Below are 27,520 nucleotides of genomic sequence, written 5' to 3'. Positions count from 1 at the left end.
AAACTTGTTTTTACATTTCAAATTCGAGTTGAACTCTTCAAGTGAAACTTCAGAGATATAAAAAACTTTAACTGATAAAGATTCCAAACATTAATATATGGAAATGTATGAGCTCACTGAAAATTTTACATAAATTTTACTAGAAGAGGTGACTGACCAGTTGCTTTTATAAGATTCTCAAAAAGATCTGAAATCTTAGGGACTAATATTGGGTATATGGGGAAATTAAGACAAAGATTTACCATCTTGTGAGTTTCTAGTTTGGATAATAAACTTAATTTCACAAGAAATTTCTTTAGCACAAACATGAAAACCTTAAGCCTGAGAACTCTCCTTCTGAAGTACAAAGGGAGACTAAAGTGAATAACTCAAACTGGAAATGTAGAAAATTGAATTTGCTATGATCTGAAGTCCTTTCAGAATAGCCAACAGATTTTAAACAAGAGTTCGTATTGCATAGTTTCTTTGGGATATACATTGAAGGAGAAAGGAGGAGGGAGTTTTAAAAGACAAGTGGAAAGCCCTTTCTGTTTGTTTTGGCTATGGCTTCCATTTCAGTGTCTGTATTTAAGGGATCATAAAAGGAACTGAAAAGATTGGTCACAATGGCAACTCTATACCTGTGTGATTTTGGATGTGGAAAGAGTTTAGCGATTTCCCTGTTAACCTGTACTGCTATGGAAGTCATTCATTATGCAGTTAGGCGTTAGCAGAAGAAATAAAGTTCACAGCTCTAGGAACCAAATTTAACTTTATCACTCTTCTGGTTTAGAATACTTTCATATGCTTTCATATGTCCTACAGACAATAAGAAGATAGAATCAATACTTGGTGGTTGATAGGTTATTTTTTAAAAGGGAAGAAAGAATTAAACATCCATGGTTTCTTCTTAAGTAACTGGGTGGATGATAGTATCCCTCACACCAATGGGGAGTATAGATGACAGGTTTGGAGTGAAAGACAATGAATTCCATTTTGGATAAGTTGAATTTGAAGTGCCTATCGGACATACAGGTACAGATGACTAGGAGACAATTGAAAATCCAAATTGTGAACTCTGCTGAAGGTTAGAAGTACAAATCTGAGATTGAATTGCTACTTGAGTTCATGGGAATAAAATATGTCACTCTGCAAATGGTTATCTCAATATCTACCTAGCCATCTCTTGGGTCACCTTGCCGACTTTTCATTCTCTTTACAATCTCTAAATTCTCATGTTTTTAAGGCTCTCATCTTAGGCCAGCTTATCTTGGGTCATCTTGCTAACTTTTCGTTCTCTTTACAGTCTCTAATTTGTGTTGTTTCTTTTTTTTTTTTTTTTTTGAGACGGAGTCTCGCTCTGTCACCCAGGCTGTAGTGCAGTGGCGCGATCTCGGCTCACTGCAAGCTCCGCCTCCCAGGTTCACGCCATTCTCCTGCCTCAGCCTCTCCGAGTAGCTGGGACTACAGGCGCCCGCCACCACGCCCCGCTAATTTTTTTGTATTTTTAGTAGAGACGGGGTTTCACCGTGGTCTCGATCTCCTGACCTCATGATCCGTCCGCCTCAGCCTCCCAAAGTGCTGGGATTACAAGCGTGAGCCACCGCATCCGGCCTCTAATTTGTGTTTTTAAGGCCCCATTCTCAAGCTGACTTCTCTGTTTTGGTGGGAACTGGTAGCAAACATTCATTTGTAAACAACCCAAATGGCTAGCATTGAGCAGGACTCCCAAACATACTCCTCTGAATTACGTTTTGAGTTCTCTGAAGGATCAATATCTCAAACTAGGAAACTCTAGCTTTCTCATTTATTTTTATCATCTAATTATTTTTCTTGCCTTTAAGTATAAGGGATAGAGACTTGATTGATTTTTATGTACAACAAGTTAAAAAATTTAATTAGGCATCTTTGCCATTTAATCAGTTTGTATTTCTTGAATCTTTTCCAGTCATCAAAAAGTTGCTGAGCATGCGCAGCTTAATTACTAGCTTATAGCATGAAGAAGAGTAAAATAGGAGTGGATAAAGGCACAGTGGTAAGTAGTCAGTGTTTCCAATTAATCTCAAAGTTTAGGATTAATTTAGCGTGAATTGTGTTCTTTGGTGTCTTCCTGCTTTTTGACGTGGTAACCTGCCATAACAAAAGGAAACAGCAGGAAACTTGGTACCAATTAAAAGAGTCTTCTTCCACCAAAGAACGAACTGTCAGCAAACAATCTCAAATTCAAAGTGATAAGTGTTTTAGAGTGAAACAAGAATAAAGAGACAAAGCTATTAAATTTTAACATCTGCTAGAACACAAAGCGCATGCCAGTAGAATTAAGTTTGGCATTTAATAAGATACAATTTGCACATCAGAAATCAAATAGATGCCTCAAGGCATGGTATATATATATATGTTTGAGCAAGGGGCACTTCTAGCAATACTGAATACACTGGTATAAATGTCTGCGTGAAAATTTTTTTATCCATTCACTTTTGGTGTGTATTCCAGCTATGAGTTATTCAACCAGGCTCACTAAGTTTGAGTCTGATTAATAACGTTTAAGGTCATATCTGATTAACAGTATTTGAAGTTTGAATTTGTTCTAAGATGACTCAAGCGCAATAACATTTTCTACATCAAAATGAATCTCCGTCCAAATAGGGAGGAAATCTGAAATTTCTGTTCCTGTGTTGACTGAGATGCTCTGGATGAGCCTGGACTCAGAGCTCACCAACTTTGGATCTTTATGTTAAGTAGTCAGTGGGGTTGACTTCTAGGACTAGAGATCAAAATGTTCTACACCTCTTGATATAGGTCAATGGCTGATATAATGTGCTTCCAACAACTTTCTTTTAACTAAAACAGTACATATACCAAGTTGGTTTGTCACAATGGAAACAAAACAGAAAGCTGACAACAGATTTATCTCATATTTTTTGTGTGTGTTTCTGAATGGAGCTAAAATACATAATTTTACTCTTCCTTGGTGAAGATGCTTTTATAAAACAGGATGTGTTTAAGAAAATTAAGAAATCTTGCAGGTAGCCATGAAAGAATTATTTTAAACAGAATTAGTATAGAGGTGTGAAGATCTACTGAAGGGTGATAAGTAAGTATGGAAGAGATGGTGTTCAGCATTGGGCTTCAGTATGAATAGGTAGAAGATGAGCAAGGCTTAGAGGCAAGAAGTTCATTCCATTGGCTGTTGTGGTAATCCAGCAATGAGATGGTGACAGCATGAGCCATGGTAGTAAAAGTAAGGGCATGGATAATTTATGGGTTCTATAGACAATAAGAACATAGAACCGATAGGTTATTTTTTAAACAGGAAGAAAGAATTAAACATCCATGGTTTCTTCTTAAGTAACTGGGTGGAAGATAGTACCCCTCACACTGATGGGGAATGTAGATGACAGATTTGGAGTGAAAGTATGAATTCCATTTTGGATAAGTAGAGTTGGAAGTGCCTATGGGACATACAGGTACAGATGACTAGGAGACGATTGAAAATCCAAATTATGAACTCTGCTGAAGGTTAGAAGTACAGATCTGAGATTGAATTGCTACTTGAGTTATGGGAATAAAATAGGTCATTCAGTAAATTGTTATCTCAATATCTTCCTGGCCATCTCTTGGGTCACCTTGTTGACTTTTCATTCTCTTTACAATCTCAAAATTCTAGTGTTTTTAAGGCCCCAATCTCAGGCTGGCTTCTCCAACTGTACTCTTACTTGGGATGATCTTATCTAGTCATGGGGCATTGAATACCATTGGTAAGTTAACACAGTTGACAGTTATCTCCAGCTTAAACCCCTTACTGATTTCCTGACTTGTACACTCAACTGCCTGCCTAATATACCCACTTTAATGATAATGTACATCTCAAACTGAGCTTGTTGGAAATAGAAACCTTAATTTTTCTGTCAGTCATATTATTCCCATTTACCCATCCTAACAAATAGCACCATCATCAACCTTTTAGCTCAAGACAAAACTCTGGGCATTATCTTGCTTTCGTTTCTTTCATGTGCTTTCTCACATCTAATCCATTACCAAGTTGTTCTGTTTCTGCCTCCAAAATGTGTCCTAAATTTATCCATTTCTCTGCCACTGCTATTCTCTAGTTCAGGACATTATATCCTTTCTCTTGGATTACTGCAGTCTCTAAACTTCATGCATCTATGTTTTATACTTTTAATTCATTGTCTATACAGCTACCAGAGTGATCTTTTAAAGGTCCAAATCAGTTCATGTCACTGCTTTATATATAATGCACCTATGGCTTCCCACTGGGTTTAAATAATAATCTTAACACTTTACCCCTCCATGGCCTTTACATACTTCTAACCTCACCTCAAAACACTCCTCTTGTTCACTGAGAACTAACTAGACCAGTTTCTCTTCTCCTCAGCTATATCATGCTAATTTATGCTTCAGTGCCTTTTGTACTTTTGTTCCCTCTAGCTGGATCATTCTTCCAGGTCATTCTATCATTGGCTTTTTCATTCGGTTCAGATAGATATCAACAAATCAAGAGAGTCTTTCCTTACCTGCTCTTTCTAAATAGTCCTGTTTTAGTCCTCTTTATCTCATCACTCAGATTTATTTCCCTCATAGCATTTATCAGTCTGAAATTGTTTGTTTATTTGGCTACTTGTTTGTCTAGATAAACTTCACTGATGGAGTCCAGACTATCTTGTTCACCCCTACATCCCTAGAACCCAGAACAATATGTTAAAGATAAATAAATAGATCAAAGAATGTTGAAGATAAGAGGGTCCAGTCCAGCTCCCTGAGGTGACTAGCATTTAGGGAATAAGCCAAGGCAGACGAGGGCCATTAAGAAGGAGCAATGAGAGAGAGGAAAACTAAGAACAAGGTGTCACTAAAGTGAGAGTGTCCTAACACAGATCTAAATGAAAGGATGGTTCAGAAGAGGGCACTGCAGCTGGCTGAAAGAGAACAAGGCTGTAAGGTGGAGGTGAATTTTTAATTGAGCTGTGAAAGATAGGGAAATTCTGTATGAAGGAGTAAATGGAGGCACAGAGGCATAGAGGCAGAAGATGCATGTCTGTTTGGGGAATAGAGAGTCATCCCATTTGTCTTTCACATATCTCATTTAATACTTCCCATTTAATCCTTTTAGTGTTAATGTTGTCACTAGATTAAAAAACAAAGGCTCCATCAGGATCACACGGTAAACAGAAGAATATGGATTTAAATGGAGATCTATCTGACTACAAAGACTACTTACTGCAACTTAAGTCACTGAGATTCCTTATGGACACCTCATATTCACCCTGCATATAACAGTATGCCAATGTTGGAATGAGGTGTGAATAAGCAGAGTAACAATAGAAACAGATACTCTTACCTTGATTATTCCTTTGGTGGCTTCAAGGCAAATTGAGTTTGAGGATAAAGTAACTCTTCCCATGTCAGCACTTTATCTGTCCTGAAACATGAGAAATTCCAAATGTTCAAGCCATGAAGTTTTCATCTAGTCAGATGGTTGAGAAGTCCAGGTTACTCATAGTTGTAATGAATACCTCCTCTTTATCTTCTTAATGTTCTGCTTTGCCAAATGATCTATAAAGATTACCCAGTGTACTTTTCAGATTGAGGTCCAGCAGACTTTCAGAACATTACATTTAATTACAGAAACCCAACTAATAAAATAATAAGCTCATGTTAGTTTCAGGTGTTGATTTGTTTTTAATGTAGTCAATAATATTTACATATAATGACTGACAACTTAACAGAGTTATAATAGATTATTCACCTGTATTTGCCTTTATTTGTGTGTATACACACATATATACACACTTTAAACTAGAATAAAATCATTTATGCATACTAAGTCAAATTTGAGAGTCCCAGAATTTTCAAATTGTGTATGGCTGGTCTATATTTTCTAGGACTGTCCTTTCTGGTTTAAGTGAAATTAAAAAATGAATTAATGGTATTAGTCTCTTTTAATTTTCTATTTTTTTCATGATTAAAAAATATTAATTTCCAGCCAGGTGCGGTAGCTCATGCCTGTAATCCTAGCACTTTGGGAGGCTGAGGCGGGTGGATCACCTGAAGTCAGGAGTTCAAAACCAGCCTGGCCAACATGGTGATACGCCGTCTCTACTAAAAATACAAAAATTAGCCAGGCATGGTGGCACGTGCCTGTAGTCCCAGATACTTGGAAGGCTGAGGCAGGAGAATCACTTGAACCCAGGAGGCAGAAGTTGCGGTGAGCTGAGATCGTGCCACTGCACTCTAGCCTGGGCGACAGAGTGAGAATCTGTCTCAGAGGAAAAAAAAAATTTAATTTTCCCCATTCCCCCACCCACCCACCAAAAGACTCCATTGGAGTTTTATTTTACAAATACATCTGCTCATCTACTTCTTTTTAAGTGCATAAACTAGTTTTACAAGCTTGAGTTTAAATCTTAACTCCTCAATTCTTTTTCTGACATAGAAATATACAGGTGCATTATGAAATAGCTAATAGTGACTATTTTCTAGGGCTGTAACTCAATATTTATAAGCATAATGATATAACCTGCTGAAGTTTGACATGTCAGTATAGTTCTTTTGTTATTCTAAGTCATAAAGGCAGAATTTGGGAAAATTCACATCTTTTCAAATATGCAGAAGAGGAAAAATTGAGAGGAAGCATACTAAAATTTCTTTAGCCAATTTTAATCAAGTTGAGTTTGAAACTTACAGGATTATACTTCAAAGCTTGTAATGATCATCACAAATAGCCTTATTCAAAATGACACACTAATTTCTACCACATCTGTACTCTTCTCATTGTAAGATGTTACATATACCTATGCTTGACCAAATGGACTTCCTGCTATTTTAAGATATTTTTCTGTGTTTTAAGTCTTTCTACAAATTTTCTCAAGCATTTCCCTTTACCTAGGATGTTCTTCTTTCACTGCAAGTGAAGAAATTCTAAAAATTCTCAAAGCACACTACCAAAAGCCGTTCATTTGGATGACCCACCTTCCTATGAGTCCCCATAGTTGCATGTCTGATGGCATTTATTTTATTATAACTCTATGATCTGCTTCTAAATTAGATAAAAGCTCTCAGAGAGGACTATGACCAATTGTCATTCTGTTTCCCATGGCACCTAGTACAGTACTCAGCTCACAGGCTCAATAAGTAATGAGTTGAACTACGTTTTTTTGAGGCAGAGTCTCCCTCTGTCACCCAGGGTGGAGTACAGTGGTGCAATCTCTGCTCACTGCAACCTGTGCTGCTGGGTTCAAGTGATTCTCCTGTCTCAGACTCCCGAGTAGCTGGGAGTACAGGCCCATACCACCATGCCTGGCTAATTTTTAGTAAAACAAGGTTTCACCATGTTGGCCAGGCTGGTTTCAAACTCCTGGCCTCAAGTGATCCACCTGCCTTGGCCTCACAAAGTGCTAGGACAAAAGTTTGCCATTGTCGTGTTATGATATATATTGGTTTTTGTCCATGGTTTCTGGTTCATAGCTCCAATATCCCTCTTTACAGTCTTTTGTTAGAATGTGGGGTGTGTTGGGCCTCGGGGCAGGCCTTAGAAAACAGAATCTCTCCTGCCTTCCTTTCACTTGCCCACCCCCCCGAGGGCGATTTTTTTTTTTTTTTTTTTTTTTTTTTGAGACAAGACTTCCCTGTGTCACCCAGGCTCGAGTGCAGTGGCATGATCATAGCTCACTGCAGCCTCAACCTCCTAGGTTCAAGCAATCCTCCCATCTCAGCCTCCCAAGTACCTGGGACTACAGGCACATGCCACCACACCTGGCATTTTTTTTTTTTTTTCTTTGTAGAGAGGAGGTTTCGCCGTGTTGCCCAGTCTGGCCTCCAGCTCCTGGGCTCAAGTGATCCACCCACCTTGGCTCAAACCACCACACCCAACCCTGAGGGAGATTCTGATCTTCCCCACCCTTCTGATTTTGAGTCTTAAAACCCCAGAGAAGGTCCCACCCTTTGCACTGGGGAAAGGAATGCTGATGATCATGAAGCCTCCATAAAAACCCAGGAGAATTGAGTTTGGGGAGCTTCTGGATAGCTGAACCAGTGGAGGTTCCTGGAAGGTGGCTCATCCAGGGAGGACTTAGAAGCTCCGTACACTTTCCATATACTTCACCCTAAGAATCTCTTCATCTGTATCCTTTGATAAACCAGCAAATATAAGTAAGTGTTTTCTTGAGTTATGTGAGCTGCTTGAGCAAATGTATTGAACCCAAGGAGGGTGTTGTGGGAACCCCAACTCGAAGCTGGTTGGTCAGAAGTTCTGGAGGGCTGGATTTGTGACTTGTGTCTTTGGCAGGGGCATCTTGGGGACTGAGCGTTTAATCTACGGGGTCTGACACTGTCTCCGGGAATTAAATTGGAGGACACCCAGCTAGTGTCTGCTGCTTGGTGTTGGGGAGAAACCCTCACACATTTGATCACAAAAGAGAAGTTTTCAGTTTTGAATATTGTTGTGATGTGAGAGCAGAGGAAAAATGCATTTTGGAGAGGTTTTTTCCCACACAGCCATAGGCAGTGATAAGAATATGATGCTTTTTTCCAGAAAATGCTACATGAGACCTTTTTATAAAATCTAATTTTCTTCAACTGAATAGTTTATAAGCTAAAAAGTATAGGTTATTTCAGTGTCTCTCTGTAATAACATCTTAAAATCACTTGTCAGACCAGGAAATAATGTTCTAGAAAATTAATGAAAGAGCTTTTTAAACTTTGTGACATTTGACTTACATTTATTACCAAAAAGCCTGAATTATTATACAGCACATTATAATTTTATTTAAAATTTAAATTAGAGATGAAATACTTTTAAATGTTTATAAGATTGGTAGCTGTGTGGGCTTCCAGAGTTAGAAATGCCTCTGAGAAAAGATTTAGAGTTTTGAAAGTATTTTGAAAAAAGAAACAGAAAGGAATACAACATTTCCCAGCACTGCTTCAATAATGCAATCTTCAGCATCATCTCAAAGTAATAACTGCAGTACAGATGAGATCAGCCAGTTTTTTTTTTTTTTTCCCCCTTATCTGCAGTGATTTTACCATCTCTTCATGCTACATCTTACCACAAAGAGAACATTGAAACATGGGAAGGAGTTTGCTTTGATTTCAACCAGAATGCCAACTCATTTCTGGGGTTCTAAACCATAACCTTTTTTAGCAGAGCAGTGTAGAATTTTTATACAATACCATAAATGGTTGGCCTGAGTAACATTTTAACTGTAAGTCAATACCTTTGAAGAGACATGTCTGACAATTCAGAGTTCTATTTTCTCCATGTGTGACTAAAGTACCTTTTCTGTTAAGAGACCAACCACCATTTCCTTCTACTCTGTTCTCCCCTTAAATAAAGTTAATTCAGCTTCAGAATATTTTATGATCTTGATTACTAACTGTGGGTCTTTAGAAGACAATGTAAAACATTCCCATACTGTGAATATTAGAGCTAGTATACTTGGAGTTTGGCTAGTATTTCTGGGGGAGGTAGAAGAGGAGAGATAGAGTGCAAATGAGTATTTTTAAAGCCAGGCTGACTAAAACAAAAGTAATGTTTTATACATGTTTATTTCATTGTACTTCTTTGAAACAGGTCGGGGGGAGGAGAGTTAAAATATTGCTTTGAATTTTAATCAAAGTTCTTTCATGGAATTGTTGGTGCTTCTGATAATAACAGTTCTATAATCTTTGTGAGTTAATCTGAAATGTTCTTTTTCTTCATCGTAATTCAGTGCTTATCTTAGCTGGTGGACTTATTTTAGGTTGTTGGTGATATTTGAAGTGTTTATTGCTTCTGATTTACATGTATATGCTATATTCTAATATAAACTTTAAAAGTAATGATTTGCCACAGGTTAAAGCAGAACATTTATATGATATTTCCTAGATGTTTTCCTCTAGAATCCTGTTTTTGTTCTATGAAAAATGCCATAAACTTGGATCATTCACTAATTAATTTGAAGCTGTTTTCAAACAAAAAGCTAATTCATCTTTTATTGGATTTAGTTATAATCATGATAGCAGATGTATAGCTAAGTCTCTTGGACAAACTGTTGGTCACATCAATCTTAAATGCATCATACAGCGTGACGTGAATTTATGATATTTCCTAGGTAATGCTAAGGTTATATGGAAATTTCTTTGCAGGTAGTTAAGTCTTATTTTGAATTCAAATGTTATTTTCAATTCATACATGGAAGTATATTTTTTGTTTGTCCTGAATGTTTAGATTTTGTGAGTTTACAATTTTTTTGTGTGTTCTTTCTTTGTTCTTGCCCCTCCCTGCATTCCCTATGAAGATATATGTCAGCACTATGCAACACTAAAATAACAATCAACCAAATTATATCCTATGAACAGACCTTTCTCTTCATTTCAAAGGCATAACTTGGATGGTCTGTTTAGCTCATGGTGAAAAAAAAAAGTTATGATTTTGTATTTGGGCAAAGTACAGGTGAAGAGCGTGAATAATTAGAACAGCAATATAACTGGAAGAAGATAGTTTAATTTTTACAAGTTAAATTTGAAGCTAAAAACTTGCATAGGTATGTGTCCTTTGCTCTTGAAAATGAACTCAGAACTCTACATCTGAGTGGTTATATGAATTTATACTCTCCTAGTCCACAGTTTCTCATCAGTGCCTCAAGATCTGTGCACAGATTAAAATTACATAAGATATCATATACTACATCTGAATTAGGGTTTTCCAAAGTATGCTATTCCATGGAAATACTGTTTTTTTTCAGGGTGCTCCATAAACAATGATCCTGTATTTCATTATGTCCAGGAAATGCCACACAGCACCTTTCCAGACATCCAATCATCATATTAAAGACTTTGAGGCCATGCATTAAAGAAAGTTTTAAATTAGAAAAAAATAAGTTTTCTTACTTGAGCACAGAACTTTATTCTTTCTCAGGCTGGTCCTCCTTTTTTAAAATTACACATTAATATCCCAAAGAACCAGTGTCCCATAGATAGGTATCACATATGATAAGAATCTGTTTCAGTGGTGTTGGTGTACATGTGTGTTCAGGTACCTACACATTAGGACACATCTCTAGTTTATTAATACTGCACTTATAAAGAGACATGATAGAGACATCAAGAAGACATCATTTTAGTGTGAACACCATTGCCTAGGACCTGCTTGTTAATGTTAAAAATTCAGAAGCCCAATTTTATCTCTCCTACAGAGTTGATTGGAGTGAAGGAAATTGAGTTGTTTTAATTAAACTCACATGAGATTAATGTTTAAACAAAATTGTAAGTTTATCAATTAATAATCAGGAATTCCCATTTTTAATTTTCAAAATATTATTTATGTCCGCTGTCCAGGGTACTTGCTTTAAGGGCACCCAATGATTCTTGAAGATGAAGAGTCTTAGGAATACTTATTATCTAGACCTCAATGAAGAAAGCTTTTTAATCATCCTGCCCCATAGAAGAATTTGTGTTCCTAGTGATGTGATCATATTGGCCAATCCAGTGTTTCTTTTCCAAGGACAGTACTGATAAGGAGCACCAAATCTACCTCTTTGTCCTGAACAGATCATCTCCATCTATTCATAGTTTGGCTCAGAAGTTGGACAAGGCTGCATTTTATATCTACTTCTTCCTCATATAGGCTATGCCATGCCACTTTGTTCTTTTAGCTTCTGTTTACTTATGTGTTAAATAAGGTAAAAATTATACCCTTCAGACTGAAAGTGGTCTTCGTGATGACTTATTTAATTGAAGCCCCAGTAGATATTTATCATTGCCAGTTTTAGAGAATCATTGCATTTTAGAACACAAGATGACCTTAGATGTAATCATGTTCATTCCCCTCATATTACATTATACATTTTTAAAAATTGAGATGTGGGGTGGTTATGACCTGCTCACAAACCCACATTTGGAACCAAAACTCAGCATTCTTGTTCTGACTGTGTCTATGTCCTGTAGGTATATGTCTTGTCTTCTCAATTAAATAATTAAAGATTCTTAAAGACAGAGACCATATTTTATGCAACTTCTGGATCCCATAAATTATGTTTCCAGAAGAACCTTTTGTAATGAAAAAATATATATATGTATATATTGTATATATAGTCTATTACTATTTTGATAATCTAAAACATGCTGTGTAATTTTAGGTGATCTTAACCTATTTATCAGAGTTTTTCAGATCAAAGAAAATTAGAGTAATCTTCATCATGTATGGGAACATTAATGTATTTTTCTGATGAACATATGGTTATATGATACTCTTTTAAAGCATCTGTATAGTTGAAATTTGTCATTTTCCTAATATTTAACCCACGAGAGAATTTCTTTTACTCTTTCTTCTGATGGACTGAAATTATTTTGTTTATATTATGAACTAATGTTGGCAGCTTTTCATTAGAACTGGTACATATTGAAATTTCTTAAATTGATAGCTCATGGATGTGCAGTTGGTTTAATGGCATCTCCATTATTAATCTTTAAGAAGATCTTCATCTTACTCTCAAAAATAACTGTAATATCCTACAAATTAACTAAAACATGATCATTGCTAGTTGTTCCAAAATAGGAAGAATAAAAATGACCAGATTGTTATGATAACCAGTTGATTAAGACTAGATCAATATGAAAACGAATTTGTTCAAGTCTGTACAAAACTTCTCCAAAACATAGATGGCATGCCTTTTGAGGCAATGGTAGGGAACAAAATATTTTTGAGAAGGAGCAGATTTTAGGGATATAGTACAGTGCATAATTGCCAAAATGACTGTGTTGCAAGGATTCCTGGTACAGAGTTTTTAAATAAGATGCTAGGTATGTCATATTTGTTTCACATTAATATCGTAGAACCCCCGGGGATGTGACAATTTAGTTGACCGACTTTAATATAGTTAATTTCTACCTTTTGATAGCTTTGTGGGGTTTTGTTTGTTTTTTGTTTTGCCATTCTTGATTTTAGGGCTGAAGATATGAGACAATGTATCAAACAATGAAGAATTATGCATTGATTAAGATCATCTTGGTGAATTATATGTTTATTATATAACTCGACTTTAAGACTTTGTTCAGATCTCACTATCTTAATGAGATTTACTCTCACTATATAGTATTTAATAGGGCAACCACTCCCCAATACTCTTGATTCCCCGTTAGCTGCCCTATTATTTCTTTGTTTTTCCCTTAGCACTCAACATTTTCTTACCACACCACATAATTTACTTTCTTATTGTGTTTATTGTTCTTCTTCTCATTAGAATATCAGGTCCAAGAAGACAGGAGTATTTACCTCTTTTGTTCAGTGGTGTATTACTGGTGACTACTAGAGTGCCTGACATGTAGAATATGTTCAATATAAATATATGTTGCATGAAAGAATGAATACCTTGACAGATTATTTTTATAGCTCTACCAGTGTCATTATATAACTACACTGAATGATTATGAGCCCTCCTAGAAATTACATAAGGTTCTTATATGTTATTAGAACCCATTTGTTGGCCTTATGTAATGGTTCTATGGGAAAAATCATACCTCAGTATATAAAAATGAAAGTAGTTTTTTTCTACAGTTGCCCCTCAAATATACTATTATAGTCTCCTTCACCCCATTCAGCCATTGGTATCTTCGTGACCAGATAACATAATTTTTACAGCACCTTTTGGTTATTAGAACAATTTTATTTTAGTCTTTCAAACTCAGTCCTATTCATTTTAAAACTCCCAACTCAAGCCTGAGTCAGTGTTCTTCTCCCAGCACAAACTTAAACACTGGCTCCAACCCTTGGCGTTGAAAGTAGGGGAGCCTCAATCCTGATACCTCCCCTACCCCTCTACCTTGAGCACCAGTGCCTTGGAGATTGGGCAGGACTGAGGAAGGATGAAAAGGAGCTCAGGGCTCCTTAAGCACCTGAATGAGACTGGAGGACTTTGGATGTTGCTATTTTTCTGCCTGGCATTGACTGGCTATTGGACGCCCTCTATGAGGCAGGCATCCAAATACTGGCTCTCTTGACACACATGGAGCGTTCTTTAGAGAGGCCTACAAGGGCTCTCACTGCACAGTACCCTGATAGGAGAGATCTGTCCCTATCTCTTCTATCACCATAGCTACTTCAGCTTTGTCTGCTGAGTCCACCCCACAGTCTCTTTCTGCTGGAGCATCCTTACCCTGGACAGATTCTTAGAGCATGACCAAGCCTAAACAACTTCTGCAATTTTTCTAAGTACACTTTTATTTAATTGAAAGCTTCAAGCATTGGATAATGTAAATGTATCCTAGACAGTGTTCCAGTAAGGACAGCCAGCTCACAATGATCCATTCTAATAATGGGAGTCAACTGAAATGGAAAAATATAGATTTTTAAAATAATTTATGAGAAACAAATAATATTTGTGACATGTTACATTTCTAATTATGTTTATCTTTATTATTATTATTATTATTGTTTCCTTCAGTACACACTAGTTTGGTGAGACTTTGAGAAAGGCCAGGAATAAGCCCAAATTCAAGGAACAATTCCAGGATTAACAAATACATGGGTAACAGAGAACTGACAAAAGATCATGCCCATTTTACGAATGAGAAACTGGTTGGTTAACTTGGGTTGCAAACTGAAAGCAGATTTATACCAAACTGACAGGTGTCTGCAGATCTTAAATGCAGATCTCCATCTCCGAGTTAATCTGCCTCTCATCTTCAATGGCATTCCTCTGAATTTTTCTCCCTCAAATAATATATACATTATTAAATTTTGTTTATACTGCCATTTTAAGAAACACATTTTAAAACTTTAAACATGAGAATTAAATAGTCCCTACTGAGGATTATGAAAAACTTGACAAAGCCTCCTATGCACGTGATTTAGATTCAGAGCAGTGCACACGCTGTATATATATGTGCAGCTACTTGTCCAATTAACACCTTTTCAGAAATGGAGGAACTTTCTCTGAGGACTTTGACATATTTGTGCGTTTAGCAGTCCTTTTTCAAGAGATGTGAAGTACATCTTCATAGATTTTTAAATATTAAGATAGAAAGTTCTTACAGAATGAGAAATAAAAAGTTAGCTTTGCCTTAAAAATATTAATTCACCTTATATTCTCCATACTTAATCCATATAGGAAACATTATATTCCAGGTCTAACATGTAGCTTGGGTACATTAATTTTGCTGTTGAAAAGTATATGTTTTGGATTATGTTTTTAAAATTTTGGCTTTAATATTTAAATATTAAATAATGTTAACTTTAATGAAGAATAGTTTTTAATTTTATAAGAAATGCCCTATAAAAAAACACTTTCTTTACCTCAAGAGTGAGACTTGGCAACCATACCAATATTACATAGTAATTTTAAAGTCAAACGACTTAGGATTGACTTGGCGATGCGGGCTCTTTTTTGGTTCCATATGAACTTTAAAGTAGTTTTTTCCAATTCTGTGAAGAAAGTCATTGGTAGCTTGATGGGGATGGCATTGAATCTATAAATTACTTTGGGCAGTATGGCCATTTTCACGATATTGATTCTTCCAACCCATGAGCATGGAATGTTCTTCCATTTGTTTGTATCCTCTTTGATTTCATTGAGCAGTGGTTTGTAGTTCTCCTTGAAGAGGTCCTTCACATCCCTTGTAAGTTGGATTCCTAGGTATTTTATTCTCTTTGAAGCAATTGTGAATGGGAGTTCACTCATGATTTGGCTCTCTGTTTGTCTGTGATTGGTGTACAAGAATGCTTGTGATTTTTGTACATTGATTTTGTATCCTGAGACTTTGCTGAAGTTGCTAATCAGCTTAAGGAGATTTTGGGCTGAGACAATGGGATTTTCTAGATATACAATCATGTCATCTGCAAACAGGGACAGTTTGACTTCCTCTTTTCCTAATTGAATACCCTTTATTTCCTTCTCCTGCCTGATTGCTCTGGCCAGAACTTCCAGCACTATGTTGAATAGGAGCGGTGAGAGAGGGCATCCCTGTCTTGTGCCAGTTTTCAGAGGGAATGCTTCCAGTTTTTGCCCATTCAGTATGATATTGGCTGTGGGTTTGTCGTATATAGCTCTTATTATTTTGAGATACGTGGCAAAGCTGGAGGCATCACGCTACCTGACTTCAAACTATACTACAAGGCTACAGTAACCAAAACAGCATGGTACTGGTACCACAACAGAGATATAGATCAATGGAACAGAACAGAGCCCTCAGAAATGATGCCGCATATCTACAACTATTTGATCTTTGACAAACCTGACAAAAACAAGAAATGGGGAAAGGATTCCCTATTTAATAAATGGTGCTGGGAAAACTGGCTAGCCATATGTAGAAAGCTGCAACTGGATCCCTTCCTTACACCTTATACAAAAATTAATTCAAGATGGATTAAAGACTTAAATGTTAGACCTAAAACCATTAAAATCCTACAAGAAAACCTAGGCAATACCATTCAGGCCATAGGCGTGGGCAAAGACTTCATGTCTAAAACACCAAAAGCAATGGCAACAAAAGCCAAAATTGACAAATGGGATCTCATTAAACTAAAGAGCTTCTGCACAGCAAAAGAAACTACCATCAGAGTGAACAGGCAACCTACAGAATGGGAGAAAATTTTTGCAACCTACTCATCTGACAAAGGGCTAATATCCAGAATCTACAATGAACTCAAACAAATTTACAAGAAAAAAACAAACAACCCCATCAAAAAGTGGGCAAAGGACATGAACAGACACTTCTCAAAAGAGGACATTTATGCAGCCAGAAAACACATGAAGAAATGCTCATCATCACTGGCCATCAGAGAAATGCAAATCAAAACCACAGTGAGATACCATCTCACACCAGTTAGAATGGCCATCATTAAAAAATCAGGAAACAACAGGTGCTGGAGAGGATGTGGAGAAATAGGAACACTTTTACACTGTTGGTGGGGACTGTAAACTAGTTCAACCATTGTGGAAGTCAGTGTGGCGATTCCTCAGGGATCTAGAACTAGAAATACCATTTGACCCAGCCATCCCATTACTGGGTATATACCCAAAGGAGTATAAATCATGCTGCTATAAAGACACATGCACACGTATGTTTATTGCGGCACTATTCACAATAGCAAAGACTTGGAACCAACCCAAATGTCCAACAACAATAGACTGGATTAAGAAAATGTGGCACATATACACCATGGAATACTATGCAGCCATAAAAAATGATGAGTTCGTGTCCTTTGTAGCGACATGGATGAAACTGGAAAACATCATTCTCAGTAAACTATCGCAAGGACAAAAAACCAAACACCGCATGTTCTCACTCATAGGTGGGAATTGAACAATGAGAACTCATGGACACAGGAAGGGGAACATCACATTCCGGGTACTGTTGTGGGGTGGGGGGGGCGGGGACAGCATTAGGAGATATACCTAATGCTAAATGACGAGCTAATGCGTGCAGGAAATCAACATGGCACATGGATACATATGTAACAAACCTGCACATTGTGCACATGTACCCTAAAACCTAAAGTATAATAAAAAAAAAATAATAAAAAAATAAAGTCAAACGAAATGGAGAGAACTTAATAGATACAGAAGATAAGAATTTAAACTAATATTTTGCTCAGGATTTTAGAACACTATCCAGAGGGAAATTTAGTAGACAATAATGAAGTCCATTGCATTGCACACATCTTGAAATAAGTGTATAATTGACACAAGCTATGTCTCATGTTGATAGGAAGAATCCAAAATAGTTTTGGAGAATAGTGCCATCTATGCAGGAGATGTGGCTGTATACGTCATCTTTACTCAGTGTTTTCCATGTCAATAAACATTTAATTCCTAACACCCTGAATTACTAATAGAGGTAAAGCCTGTCAGTGGAAGTGACAGAGAGATATACAGTGATTCCCGTAAGTTTGATCCTGAAACACAGTGCCTTTAGCAGATACAGTTCCCATAAGTAAGCAGTCTGAAGTATTTACCCTCAGTAATCTGAATGTATAAATAAACAGGATTCATGATGGTAGAGTAATTTATATATACTTGTAGTATTAGGACATGCAAAACTTTTTTTATGGAAAAAAATAATTTACTACCTTATAGTATGGCAACTATACAAATCTATAAATTGACTCTTTTGTCCCCTTGAAAAAAAGCTGGCATAAAATTTAAATGATGTGTATTTTTTCTCTTAGAGCAATAAAAGATACACCCCCACCTAGAAAATCAATAAACCAAAAAATAAAACAAAAGCAAAATCAAGCCCTCTTCACAAATTTCAGCATATCTACAGCTTTTATGTGGTGAGAGATACAGCTACCATTCTTGAGAAATCTGAAGAGTCAAATGGTATGGAGCAAAATTACAATCCTAAATGCATATTGGTGAAATGAGATGCTGATCCATTTGCACACTAATGTGCTATTTTTAAGTCATGCATCATAGCATCTTCAAAGAGGCCTGTCATAATTATGATGGATTAGACTGCAGAGTCAGTCCTAGATGCAGTAATTGTTTCACAGATGCTGCCAATGCAACTTGAATTTATAATAAATTATTTTCAGAGAGGCGGGAGAAGGAACAAAATCAAAGGAAAATTGCTGTGGCTAAAACCTGTTTTGGTCTTAGGAAACCAAAATGTTAGCTAGTAGTCAAAAGGCCAGTATTTTCAACTGAGATAAACATGCTTCATTAATACATGCCTCTGACATAGAAGATAAAGGTTAACATAATTGACATATCAGCCAGTCTCTCTCTCTCTCTCTCTCTCTCTCTCTCTCTCGTAGCTTATGAAAATTTATTCTGGGGCATTAGCTGAAATTATTGAGTGGCCACATAATTGTTGCATGTTTCTATTTATGTTAAATTGCCTGGTTATAATTTGACCTTTAGAATTTCTGAAAAAAATGGTGGTATTTATAGTAAATAGAAATATTCTTTTTGGTTCCTTGGAAGTCCATGCATTACAAAGAACATTAGATTATTGGAATAAAAGGATAGACATACATAATATGACTAGTGGGATCTAAATTATAACCTTTTAAAATTGTGATTTAATTAATCTGTCATTTAGGCAAATGATAATTTCTAAAACTGCCTTTTTAGACTTAAAAAAACCAAAGTTCTTATAACTTTAGCATTATATTTTGTTCATTCTTAAAGTTTAATTCACTTTGTTGCCTTTTTGATAAACCTATGAAGAAATCTCGTGCTGCACCATATAGTAAAAAATCGTGTGTGTGTGTGTGTGTGTGTGTGTGTGTGTGTGTGTGTAGTTTGAATAATGGGCTATATGTTATATTTTGATAGGCAAAGAGAAGTTTATAGTGAAGCAGATAAACATGCCATGTATTTTCCTAGGTTAAGGGTTCAATAATCAGAAGAGCTTCCACAACTTATTTGCTGTCTTACTAGTTTTTTTGAAATTGCACTCTATGAGTTTTTTATGTGGTGTTCTCTGTACTTGCTGACTACTGATGCACATTTCTACTTAGGTCACTGGTTCTCCTCCCTCAGTAATGTTGTAGGTAGCCTTGATGAATATTCGTTGTCAGCCTTTTACCTTTGACTTAGTGTTTTTCTCTCATACTGCGGCAAGAAGAAATGAAGTTAAATTTTACAAGAGTGACTTGGGTGGCTGATATGCCCACACTGACAGGGACAAGAGCTCTACTCTTCCCCTCTCCTATATTCCCATGGCACTTAGTAGTCTCATTGCCTCAACATAACCACAGTTCAGGGCAGTAGAGGATGTATGCATCTTTGTGTTAGCTCCATGCCATGGCAACTGCACTGAGTGAGGATTCAACTCAGTGCGGCAGACTGAAAAAATAAATGAACTGATGTGTCTTGAGCTCCAATTCTCTGAGTGACATTACCAGGGGAGATTCATAAATCATCCTCAAATATTCTAGAGAAAAATCATCAGCAGTCCAGCATTGTAAAGATAATCTGGGAAGGTGGCAAAGAAGGGATCAGAATAACTCTGTGGCAGCTTCAAATTCCATGTCCTAAAAGTTTACGTTTTCTTTTTTATCCTATCCCAAACCACATAAAGAAATGATTTGTTGGCAAAAGACATGCAAAATGCCCTTAATCATCTTAATAATTACAGACCTACAGATATGTAACCAAAATACTTTGTTTTTTAATCCTAAACCTTAAAAAAAAAGCTTAAATTGTTGGCTAAATGTGAATTTAATAACAAAACTTATTGCTTTAATTATGCACTTGTCTTCTTAGTATTATGTGGTGGGAAAAGCTTCAGAGAGCTGCCAGAGTGCTTAGGCCTAGCCCCTGTGGGAGCGTCTGTTTTGATGCTTCACCATGGGCAGATTCCTCAGTTTTCACATCTTTAAAATGAGAAAATGGTACTAGATCCTTGCTGCTACTCTGAAATGTTTATACATTGTTAGGACCATTGTTACATATTATTACTCATATTTGAGTGTCACCTTAAAATTTCTTAGCCTTGTGATATGGTTTGGTTATTGGCTCCTCTAAATCTCCTGTTGAAATATAATCCCCAGTGTTGGAGGTGGGGGCCTGCTGGGAAGTGTTTGGATTATTGGGGCAGATCCCTCACGGCATGGTGCTGTCCTCCTGATAGTGAGTTCTCAAGAGATCTGGTTAAGGGTGTGTGGCACGTCCCCCTCCCTGTCTCCTTCCCTTCCTCTCTCCTTTCCTCTCTCTTCCTCTCTCTCTTGCTCCCACTCCCGCCATGTTAGATGCCTGCTCCCCTTTTGCTTTCTGCCATGATTCTAAGTTTTGTAAGGCCTCACCCAAAGCAGATGCCAGTGCTATGCCTCCTATACAGCCTGCAGAACCATGAGCCAATTAAACCTATTTTCTTATAAATTACCCAGACAGCTGTTTCTTTATAGCAACTCAAGAACAGCCTAACACACCTATCAAAAGGTTAAAATGCTATTTAGTCATTCTAGAAGCAAGAGCTCTTTGTCCAGAATTCTGGAAATAAAGATGCCAAAATAATATGGCATGTATTTGATCTCAGGGAAGTTTCATTTTTTCAAAAGGAGGAAAAAAGAGTAATATAATTTTTTAATATTTTGGTAGCTCTAACAGTGCTTAGAACCAGTTCTCAAGAGCACATTGTGAAATTTTCAGGAATTGCATGAGCTGTAGGTTGATAACATGATACCAGCTATAACCCATAAGAGCATCTCCTGAGGAATATGTTAAAAGCTGTATTCATTCTTAAATTTTAACTAAATGCAATGAGTGAAGTATTGACATTATGAAAATCATCCCTGGGTAAACAATTAGTCACTCCAGGTTTTCCCAAAGGTTCTTCTGTCTCTGTTCTTGTATATAAACTTCGTAACCAGTTTAATAACCCAAAAAAAGGCCTTAATTTTGATTGGCCAGCATCCTCTTAGGAAAGACATTGTCATCCTCTTGTAAAGTTGCTTCTCATTCTAAAATAAGAATTGTTTCCATCTAGGGAATGATTTTTATAGGTAGACTCTTATTTGGCATGGACTCTTTTGCATACAGTGAATTACAATGTGTAGACCTTCAATAGCAAAGTGTTTGAATATTTAGTTGCATAATAGAACAGTATCTTGATTAATATTGTACACCATATTAATTTTGTGTTCTCTGGTGTAAGAAAAAATAGAAGGATGTTTAATTTCAACTAAAAAAAATCAATCATAATAATTCAAAATATTTCCAATGAGTCATTTATAAGAGCAGATATGAATTAAAATTATATTTTTGTTCTTAGTCTCTGAGAAGCAAAAATCACACAAATAATCTCTATAGCAAAAATTTATATTTATCTGAAAAACAGTTTAACTTTGAAAAAGTTTTCTTTGCAATCACTTAAATTCGTAAAAAAAAAAATTCATTAACTCTACTTTCACTGAATAGCAGGTGAATAGCAGGTAAATATCTACAAAAATTCATCTTTGAAGTTTTTTTTATCTTATGCAAAAATTACTGACTTTATGTAGGCTTTTTATGCAAGCTTGAAAACACTGTGTAAGTGACCCCATAAAAACTACAGCATGAAAGCTTTTCCAGTATTTCTACAATGAGCAAAGTGCATAGGTCTCATTTCCTTCTCTTTTATTAAACAAAATAATACTTTATCAATATCAGTATGCAAGTACTAAGAGCTTGAAAGAGTACTGTGCAAGTGGGTTACTGGATCATAATATTCCAGGATATGTATATAAAAAGTGTGATTTCGCACATGTTAAAGTAAAAGAAAATATTGCCTTTTTCTCCTTCTAAAATGGCAGTTTATTAGTTTAAATTTCCTGAAATAAGATTTAAAGACCAATAACAAATTTTCCTCATTCTAACATATAACTTTCCTGCCCTTCGTGTGAAAAAGTTAACCATTAAACTTTTCACACAAATGGTTGTATGAAGGACTTGCTGTCACAGACAAAATAGTTCTGTATAATGTTTAAAAATGGCCGTTGTGTTTAAAACTCCATATTGAAATAAATTTCTTTTTGAGTCACCTTCATTTCTTAGTAGCTATTATTATACTCAAAGGATTTGCCCTTGACACTTTAAAGAATGTCCAAAATTATGTGGAATGGATCATAATAAAAGGTAATATATTAAATGCTTAAAATATTTTATGCCTTGGAAAGTAGAAAAACATGTATTTTGTACAGATCCTATAAATTTTATATAACTATCACTTCTCGGCCTTTTGGCTAAGATCAAGTGTAGTAAATTTTATATAACTTATCATAAATGTACACATGTATATACACGTAAATACCTTTTGATTGCTCTATATATGAATTGGTGTTTTACAGTTACCAAAAGAAAAGTGCCTTTTTTTTGGTAGTATCTGGACAGCTAATTGACCTTCTTTCTACAGGATTTATTTAGATTTATGTCTGTGCTCCTTAATTTTTGAAAAGTGATAGTGTCTTGATTTTGGAGAAGCCTCTCATATCAAAGACTACAAATCAATTTTCATGATTTTAAAACCTAAAGTTTCTTTATTAGGTGTTATTGATGATTAACAGCCATTGTCTCACCCAACTTTTCTACTTGTTCAATAGAAACATAATGTAAGCCACATGGAATTTTACATTTTCTAGTACTCACATTAAAACAAGTCAAAAAGAAACAAATTGATGATACGTTTGATTTAACCCAATATATTTAAAATAGTTCAACTGTCTTAAATATTTTTGAGTATTTTTGTGTTTTTTTAACACTAAATCTTTAAAATCCAAACCAAATGTTTTCACAGATACCACATCTCAATTTGGACTAGACACATTTTAAGGGCTCAATAGCTATATGTGACTAGTCACTGTTGGATGATGTATATCTAGACCATCTCTTAATGTATGGAAGGAAGTAAATCTAGCAGAAATAAAAACATCACTTTGTTTTCTTTGTCCAATATGAGTTATAACTTTATTTTTTTGAGACAGAGTCTTGCTCTGTTGCCAGGCTGGAGTGCAGCGGCGCAATCTTGGCTCACTGCAATCTCTGCTTCCCAGGTTCCAATGATTCTCCTGCCTCAGCCTCCCAAGTAACTGGGACTACAGGTGGGCACCACCATGCCCAGCTAATTTTTGTATTTTTAATAGTGGCGGGATTTGACCACATTGGCCAGGATGGTCTTGATCTCTTAACCTCGTGATCCACCTGCCTCAGCCTCCCAAAGTGCTGGGACTACAGGCATGAGCCACTGTGCCTGGCCTTTTATTTATTAAGTAATACACATGCTTGAAAGTTTTTTTTTTTTTTTTTTGAAAGGAATAGTTAAAAGTAATCCCCCTCCCAGTGCTTTTCTCCAGCGGCCCCATTCCTTTTCCTGGAGGCAAATTATTATGGCCAGTTTGTTATATATTCTCCAGAGATTATTTTTGTTTATTTTACAAAGGTATAGGTTGTAGCATTCTTATGTAAACTGTTGTGTAGCTTCCTTTATTCCATTTAATTACTTGGAGATATTTCCATCTGAAAATATAAAGATACTAATTTTAATAGCTACATGGTATTATATTGTGTGGGTGTACCATAAATTATTTAACATAACCCTTATTGATGTAGGTTGTTTCTAACCTTTTATTATTGCAAAAGATTGTGCCTACATTATTTAATGTATATATGAGCATATTTGTCAGATTTTTTTTTTTTTTAAGACAGTGTCTCACTCTGTCACCCAGGCTGGAGTGCAGCATCACAATCTCAGCTCACTGCAACGTCCACCTCCTGGGTTCAGGTGATTCTTCTTCTTCATCCTCCCAAGTAACTGAGATTACAGGTGCCTACCACCATGCCCTGCTAATTTTTGTATCTTTTTAGTAGAGACGGGATTTCACCATGTTGGCCATGTTGGTCTAGAACTCCTGGCCTCAGGTGATCCACTGGCCTCAGCCTCCCAAAGTGCTGGGATTATAGGCATGAGCTACCACACCCAGCCTGTCAGATAAATTCTTAAAAGGGTCAAGGAAAGTGTTTCTGAAATTTTATACATATTGCCAAATTGTCATCCTACATGATATTTGCGGCAGTTTTGACTCTCAAAAGCCATATGAGAGAGTATCTGTTTTCCCACATGCTTGCCAAACATAGTAGAGTATTAAGCTTACTGAACTTCACTAATTGGAGAAGAGAAAAACTGTACCTTGTTGCAGTTTTAATTTGCATTTCTTTTTATGAGCAATAGTAGACATCTTCTTAAATACTTAAGAGCCATTCACATTTCATTTTCTATGAACTGTCCATGGCCCTTGTCCATGTTTTAGTATGTGGTTATTCATCTATTTGTAGGAGTCCTGTATGTTAAGAAAAGTTTTATACAACTTTTAACTCTTTTTACATGTTTATTTTGGCACATATAAATTTTAGCAAACTTTCCCATCTTTTATGACTTCTAGATTTTGTTTCACAAAAATAGAACTTACCCAGTCATTAGATTTTTTTTTACGTTTTCTCAGATTGTTTTTAACTTTTTGGGGGGTTTTATTTCCTGTATTCAAATATTAAATTCATCTAGAATTTATCTTAGTATAAAGTGTAAGGGAATGATCCCACTTTATCATTTTTTCAGGAGATTACCCAGTTGTTCTAATATCAAGTATGTCTTTGAAATCCCATCCTTATCTTTTTTTTTTTTTTTTTTTGAGACGGAGTCTTGGTCTGTCGCCCAGGCTGGAGTGCAGTGGCGCAATCTCGGCTCACTGCAAGCTCCGCCTCCCGGGTTCACGCCATTCTCCTGCCTCAGCCTCTCCGAGTAGCTGGGACTACAGGCGCCCGCCACCACGCCCGGCTAATTTTTTGTATTTTTAGTAGAGACGGGGTTTCACCGTGGTCTCGATCTCCTGACCTCGTGATCCGCCCGCCTCGGCCTCCCAAGTGCTGGGATTACAAGCGTGAGCCACCGCGCCCGGCCCCATCCTTATCTTGTAGCATATTTCTGTGGTTTGGGTCTATTTTTGAACATTCTGTTTTATTCCATTGATCATATTAATATTATATGTGCAAACACAAACTATTTTAAGTATAGTAGCTTTGTTGCTTTTAAATATCTTTTAATTTGGCTACTAGGCCCCATACAATTCATTTTCAAAATATTCCTGGCTACCCAATTTGTTTATTTTTCCACATGAACTTTGGAGTCAACTTCCTTAATTCCTCAAAATACTCTGCAAGTACTTTTAGTAAGAGTATATTAAGTGAGTAATTTGACAACTATCTAAGAACATATAGCTTTTCACTTGTTTTGTTTTTGTACTTATATATTAGTATAGTTTTAAGGTTATATTAAAATAGATCTTCCACATTTTAAAAACTTATTCCTAGTGTATGAATTTCTTCTATTATAACTACAGTATTTTATTCCAGTAAAACTTCTGACTGGTTGATGCTCTTATAAATCAAGGCTGTGAATTTTTCTTCAGCTACTTTGCTGAATTCTCACAAACTGTAACCATTTTTTACTTGATTCTCTAGGTTGACCTGTATATAATCTTTTTATCTGTAAACAATAACTTTAGTGTTGCTTTTCAACATCTATATTCTTATTTCCTCTATTCATTTTTCTTGTTTATCAAGAAATAGCTGTTTTAATACAGTTATTTTTTGCCCAAAGAGAAAATAGTCTTTTTCTTCAACTTATATTTTTAAAATAAATGTAATGAGAAAGACTGTGGAAAAATAAAGCAGACACCTTATACAATGGATTAATTTTTTTAGTGCCATTTCTTCTGGCTTTCTCTATTTTGGGACTCTGAAATCTTCATTAGTACTACTCTCAAAAATGTTCAAATGAATGAAATCAGATTCAAGGGTACAAGTGCAGGTTATACAGGTGAATTGCATGCCTTGGGGGTTTGGTGTACAGACTGTTTTGTCACCCAGGTAATATAAGTGTAGTACTTAATAGGTAGTTTTTTGATCCTCTCCCTTCTCCCATCCTCAAAGTATCCCTGGTGTCTGTTGTTCCCCCTCTTTGTGTCCGTGTGTTCTTGCTGTTTAGCTGCCACTTAGGAGAACATGTGGTATTTTTCTGTTCCTTTGTTAGTTTGTTTAGGATAATGGCCTCCAGCTCCATCCATGTTGCTGCACAGAACGTGATCTTGTGTTTTTTTATGGCTGTGTAGTATTCCATGGTGTATATGTAACACTTTCTTTATCCAGTCTACTACTTACGGACATTTAGGTTGATTCCATGTCTTCGCTATCGTTAATAGTGCTGTGATGAACATACGTGTGCAATGTGCCTTTATGGTAGAATGATTTATATCCCTTTGGGTAATATGCCGAATAATGGGATTGCTCGGTCAAATGGCAATTCTAAGTCCTCTGAGGAATTACCGCACTGCTTTCCACAACAGCTGAACTAGTTTACATTTCCACAAGCAATAAGTGGATAAATGTTCCCTTTTCTCTGCAGGAATGATTAATTCTTTTAGACAGTCAAAGATGGAATCCTAGGGAAGATGATATCTGAGGCAGGTTTAGAGTCATTGGGCAAATAAGGGGATTAAGAAGGCATTCTAGGCAGACAGAAAACCAAAGGCATGAAGCTCTGAAACAGCTTACTATGTTTGGATATTTATAAGCTGTTGTTATTGTTGGAGTATAAACTGTAAGAGAGAGTAGGAGGACAGAAAAAACAGCCAGTATGTGGGGGGAAGAAAACATTTAAACAGAAATTCTCAAAAGATTTGGGCAGCCAGCCCCCGTAGAGGAAAACATAGAATCACCTAGAAAGGGTTTTTCATAAACTACACTTTTCATCACCCCTATTCTGTCACCTGGAATATTGATAACACTGAAGGGAGTGTTCCTTATCTCTCAGGTGTATTTGGATGAAATAGTTTGAGAACCATGCAGGCAAGTTTAAGCCAGTGTGTTAAAGAGAATATGACATCAGATTTGCATTTTAGAATCTTCCTTTTGATAACAAAGGGAACCTTAAAGGGCTGGAGGGGAAGGGCAGATGGGCTAGGGGAGGAGAACCCTTTTAAAAAGCTACTGCAGGTGGGGTGCGGTGGCTCACACCTGTAATCCCAGCACTTTGGGAGGCCAAGGCAGGCAGATCACCTGAGGTC

The 27,520-nt window shown here is 36.3% G+C and overlaps 1 protein-coding gene and 1 pseudogene across 5 annotated transcripts in view; both read left to right on the top strand.

Moving 5' to 3' along the window:
• TET2 (tet methylcytosine dioxygenase 2) overlaps positions 1–27,520 on the top strand; it is a 136,221-nt gene that overhangs the window by 61,994 nt on the left and 46,707 nt on the right. The window contains exon 1 of one of the 5 annotated variants that reach the window (XM_032174473.2): positions 1,941–2,014. The exons of the other annotated variants lie outside the window; for them this stretch is intronic. The gene's annotated coding sequence lies outside the window, so the exon portion shown is untranslated. Of the gene's footprint in view, positions 1–1,940; positions 2,015–27,520 lie in introns of those variants that run through there. 5 annotated transcript variants of the gene reach the window in all.
• LOC116477948 (U2 spliceosomal RNA) lies at positions 22,629–22,755 on the top strand (annotated as a pseudogene).

Source organism: Hylobates moloch, unplaced genomic scaffold (assembly GCF_009828535.3).
Source record: "Hylobates moloch isolate HMO894 unplaced genomic scaffold, HMol_V3 SCAFFOLD_2, whole genome shotgun sequence".
Taxonomy (NCBI): Eukaryota; Metazoa; Chordata; class Mammalia; order Primates; family Hylobatidae; genus Hylobates; species Hylobates moloch.
This window is presented reverse-complemented; position numbering and strand designations above follow the sequence as displayed.